Source organism: Lactuca saligna, chromosome 1 (genome assembly GCF_052625555.1).
Source record: "Lactuca saligna cultivar CGN05327 chromosome 1, ASM5262555v1, whole genome shotgun sequence".
In the NCBI taxonomy this organism is placed as follows: domain Eukaryota; kingdom Viridiplantae; phylum Streptophyta; class Magnoliopsida; order Asterales; family Asteraceae; genus Lactuca; species Lactuca saligna.
In genome coordinates this window covers 83,351,152-83,357,112 of record NC_136417.1, presented here as the reverse complement: position 1 = coordinate 83,357,112, position 5,961 = coordinate 83,351,152, and the positions used below count along the sequence as shown (strand labels likewise).

Here is a 5,961-nt window from a genome sequence, read left to right as displayed (position 1 = left end):
AAAGGTGGTTACAAACTGTCAAACCATCAAAACTTTAAGGACCAATTTCGAAACATTTATATCTTCGTCAATTCGTTACCCAGTGAATTGAATTAACCTTGGCGATAAAAAATCTTCTTCCGAATTCGTTATCAAAGTCACGAACATAACCCTTCAAAATCAATACCGTCGAAATCAATATCTTCAAACACGATACCGATCAACAAATTTCATCGAGTGATGTCGAATGTCGAGTGGGCAATCCAAAACCTTCGTTCTTTAAGGAAAACCCGGTTATCGACCTTCACTTTTCATAGTTCAACAATTCACTTTTCATTCAAGCCTTGACATCAAAATCCAAACCCTCGAAATCAAATAACCAAACCTTCGCTTTTTGACACCAACGATTCCTTCATTCTTAATCGACTGCCAAAATCATCAGCTGTAAAATAAACATTCACTCTTCTCCCTTCTTGTTCATAATCAATCGTCGACATTAACCAAATCCTTTCTTTTTCGCTTTTAAGTGAAATTAAATTCCCATTCAGTACATACTAATCGACACAAAATAAATTTCATCACTTCACCACCTTCATCAAAATACGTCATAAACATACATACTTTGCACACTGACCAACACAGGGACCCTTCACCATCACGATTTCATGTTTTCTTTAACACATCAAGTATAGCCGCTCGAAATCAAAATCTCAGCTTTCGTTCTCAATTGAGTTCCTAAAATCATTCGACACCTATAACACTACAAGAAAAACACGTTGCTAAGGAAGTCGCTATGGAACTTATTTTCATTTTTAATCTGCAATGGATCGTGCTATTGAATTTCGTTCCATAGCAATGCTTCTACCACATTATCTACATATTTTATTTCTAGTAGCAAAAATGGGACTTGCTAGGGAAAATGCTACCGACTCCAAATCTGTTGGTATTATGCTACCGATATTTCTATGAAACAAAAATTCGTAGAAAATTTTCAACGACATTTGTTACGGAATTACTTTTCGTTGTACTACTGCTATGAAATTAATTATCGTGGTTATTATGCAATGGAGTTTGTGACGGAAACCAATTTCATAGTTGATTTGCTATGGAAGTACCATTCGTAGGTATTTTCTAGGGAATTCTGCTATGAAATTTGATTTCATTTGCTTATTTTGCTATGGAACAAAAAGCCTAGCTAATTTGTGATGAAATTTGTTACAAAATTATATTCCATAGCAACGTTGATAAGGAGTAGTACAATTTCATAGATACTTACCTACGAAAATTTGCACCGGCAATAAAACCCGTGAAATCATCAAGTTCATGATGGTATGTATGGTTTGTTTCTTTGTTGGGATGTTGTATGCTTAATTAACTTTCTTATTCAATGGATGAATTATTATTATGATCAATGGAATTTGTAAGATATGGTTTGATTGATATGTTTTGAATTGTTAATATATTTTGTTTGTTTTATTGTATTTTATATGTATTTAATAGTAGGAAAGAACAAACATTTGCTATTATATATGTTTATGTTATCTTGAATATTTTTTTAGCATTTCAATATAAAAAAAACTGGATTATAACATAAATGATTACTTAATTGGATATTTAATGAAAATATTATTCATACAAATATCTCAGAAACACATATCCCCTTTTAGTAAATGCTTTCAATGTACCAAAGAATGATGAAATTTCATTTTATTTAATTAATTATCATGAAGGGCACTAATACATAACATCACATTTAACAATTCGCATGCAAAACTAAAAATTATACAATGTAACCATCCTTTTGTACAGAAACAAAAACATCTACTCATTATCTTCTTCCTCCTTTTTTTCTTCATTGCTCGATGTACTATACTCATAACTACCCTCGCTGTCAGGAATACCATCATTGTCGTCCTCATGAATTTCACCTTCTTCATCAATGTTATTTTCATTATCTGGACCACTGACATGTCCGGCCTGATCATCACAATTGTTTGTATTGGCTGTACTTGGTATAATTATTTGATTTGATTCGACTTCATCTTCTTGGAAAGCAACGTCTTTCCGAGGATGATTTTCATCGATCCAACCACGAGGTTTAACTTTAAATACAACCTACCAGTCCAAGGTCTTTGTTTTTGAACTTGGGTAAGGAATGTAACACACCTGAGTGGCTTGCATGGCTAAAACAAATGACTCGAACTTGTTGTATTTTCTTTTGACGTTTATCTCAACCAAGTTATATTGTTTGTGAACCTTAACTCCTATGATAGATGTTGGATCATACTAATGACATTTAAACAAAACTGTGGTTTTAGGTGGGTAACCAAGGTACTCGACTTCTAAAATTTCCTCTACCTTACCATAATAATCACCTCCTTGGATACTAACCCACAACCCACTATTGGTTGTTGATTTGCTTAGACCATGAGCTTCTGTGTGAAATTTGTAACCATTGACAAAGTATACACTATATGATTTCACTTTTTTTTGAATGGCATTTTGGAAAGGACAGATATATACTTGTTGTTTATCTGGATCTTACTAGCATATATGAAAAATAGTAAAACACTTAATTAGAGTTAATTATAAGCATAACAAAAAAATAATAAAATACAAAGATACAAAAATAACACCCACATAGTTTTGAAACCATACTACAAAGTTCTTCTCAACTTCGGTTACAAGCTCATGTTCATCCATATCCCCAATAAGTTCGATCATATCTTCTTCAAATATTATGTATCACCATTTGAATAACATTTTTAAAGTTACTATGATGTAAAAAACAAAATCATGAATGCAATGTTAATTTAGAGAAATTACACAACAAATTATTATTATAATTTAAAGGGATGCATGTTATGTACCTGATGTAATGCTTAATCTTATCTTCGTTAAGGAGTATGTAATTTTGGGCAGCATGCACTTCCTCATCAAACATCATTCTATTCGTGAATCTTCCATAATGACGCCCATGATATGAAAATATATATAACATTTCGTTGTTAGCATCTGGTTTCTCATCTCCTCCTCCATCATCATTTCGTGGCAACTTTCTATTATGTGTGGGGACACCCATCTCAAAATAATGAGAGCAAAATGTTGATGCTTCACGTAGCAAGTACGTGTTAACAACAGACCCTTCCACTTGAGCTTTATTTTTCACATCTTTTTTCAACTGATTTAGATATCTATAGTGAAGATTATTTAAATTAGCTTGCAAAAGTAGCAACATATATACATTATGATGTACCATACTAACCTTTCAAATGGATACATCCACCGATATTGAACGAGGCCAACTATCTTCGCTTCGTATGGAAAATGTATTGGTAAATGTTCCATGGAATTTAAAATACTAGGGACAAAGATGGTCTCTAATTCACATAGAATTATTGGGATCTCGGTTTCAATCCTGTCCATGTCTTTTTTTGTGATTGATGTTGATGTTAATGTTTTGAAGAAAATACTCAACTCTGTTAATGCTTCCCACACATGTTTTGACAACATCTCACGAAATGCAATTGGTATCAATCTTTGCATAAAAACATGGCAATCGTGACTTTTCATTTCGATAGTCTACACCCTGTTAAATCAACACACCTCACAAAATTAGAAACGTAACCATCGGGGAAACACAATTTCTCCACCCATTAGCATATGGCTTTCTTTTGATTCTTGTCCGGAGCGTAGTATGCTCTTTCATTATCATCAACTCCTTTTCTCTTCCTACAACAGAGCTTCAGATCTCTTCTAGCTGCTACATTGTCCTTCGTCTTCTCTTTGACATCCATTACAGTGTAAAAAAAAGTTTTCAAATACAGTTTTCACAATATGCATAACATCAAAATTATGTCTAATGAGGCTTGTTTTCCAATATGGTAGATCCCAAAACATGCTTTTCTTTTTCCAGCCATGATTGCCACATCTTTTGTTTAGACCATCAGCATTTAGTTCAGTCACTTTTACCAAACCTAATTGTTCAATCTCCCTTAAAGTTAATTCTATCACTTCACGATTCTTCTTGAACTTATATTTATCCTTTCTATATGGGTGATTTACCTGTGTAAATCTTCTATGGTAGTCAAACCATGACATCTTATTACCATTCTTTAATCTGAATGCTTGTGTATGTTTGCCACAATGTGGACATGCTAGCTTACCTGCTATAGACCATCCAGACAACATTGCATATGCTGGAAAATCGCTTATTGTCCACATCAAAGCTGCTCTTAAATGAAAATTTTATTTTAAAGATATATCATATGTTACTACGCATTTTTTTTCCATATCTGCTCCAACTCTGCAACAACTGGTTGCAAAAATACATTTATTTTATGCTTAGGGTTTGACGGTCCTAACACAAGTACTGTCAAAAACATGTAAGGCTATTTCATGCACATAGAAGGTGGAAAATTATAAGGTGTTATAATAATAGGCCAAGATGAATATTGTTTTTCAAATGCTCCATGTGGTGCAAACCCATCTGTACTTACGCCTAATCTTACATTACGTACTTCTGCTGCAAATGAAAGATGAATTTTGTCAAATTGCTTCCAAGCTTCTGAATCAGACGGATGACACTATAACAAATCGATATCTCAAGTCAATGTAATGACTCAAAGTCAATTTCTGTAACCTATTTTGAGATAATAAAATAGTGTCAAAAATGAAATGTTCAGAAACCTCGGTTTAGATGTAGCAAGTGATAGATATCGTAACAAGATTTTCAGAAATATAAAGAACACTAAAACCCGAGTTATAACAAAGAAGTTATGACCAATCAAAGATCCGTGTAAAAAAAGGTAAAACACTGTTAAGTGTAAAAAGTGAAATTTAAATAAAAAGTTTTTTAGCCTTAGGTATCTAAACGAAAGTCGTAGATTAGGTTAAACCGTGAGCGTACATAAAAAGAACGTCCAAATCTGACTTCGTATGAGGAAGTTATGATTTTTCTAAGTTTCGGAATAACGGTAGACAACTAAAAACTAAAATCGATAATCGAGTGATTTGTAGTCGATGCAATCTAAACGAAAATCGAAGATCTCGACAATATTAGTGCAAAGGTAAAAAGTCTGACGAAAACGAACGTCGGATGAAGAAGTTATGGACTTTTAACGGACTTTTCCGGTCCCGGCCTGTTAAAAATATATAATCAAAAATAAATCAAAACTTGCCGACGAAGTCAAATTGAAAGTTGTAGAGTATATTCTCACCTACGCGTGGATATAAAGAACGTCAAAAATGGAGTCCGTATGCGAAAGTTACGCAATTTAGAAGTTTGAGGAACACAAATCGAGGCGAAGTACGCCCCATGTACAAAGGTACACCCAGCGTACCCGGTACAAGGCCTTGGATCGGCCATGTCTCCCCCTACGCCTCTACCCCCTATCCCGTCTGAAGACCAGCGTCCGATGAAGGCGTCATGCTTGACGTACGCCCAGCATACGAGCTACACCCAACGTACATCGGGGTACGCCCAACGTACAAAGCCTGGCAGCCTTCCTATAAATAGCATGCGAGACCTGCGGGGTTTGGTTGCTAATTCACCACTCCTTCTCCCAAATTTCATACTTTTTCCCTCTCGGGACTACCCCAACATCCCGGTTTCATATCCAACCTCCGAAGAAGGTCCGAAGTCCCGATGTTCCTGAGAAACTTGCTTCTTTCTAGTCGACGTGCTGCCCAAGTTAATCACCATCTTCATCAAACCATCATTTTCACTAAGTGAGTTCATACCCCTACAACCACACCTTAAATGCTTTTTAAATTCTTTTAGGGGGGGAATACAAGTAAACACACGGTTAAAATCATGTGAAAAACATCAATCTTTTACTATGAGTTTTCTTGCTATTGTTATAACTATCATACGAAAACGTTAGCATGTAAAACATATCACGATAACATTTTGCCATTTTGGAATAAAACATGTTTATATATATATCTATATATATATATATATATATATATATATATATA

General features: G+C 34.3%; 1 pseudogene; it reads right to left on the bottom strand.

Annotated features, from left to right (window-relative positions):
- Positions 1–1,800: 1,800 nt before the first annotated feature.
- Positions 1,801–5,683, bottom strand: LOC145009186 (uncharacterized; annotated as a pseudogene).
- Between the last annotated feature and the right edge of the window lie 278 nt (positions 5,684–5,961).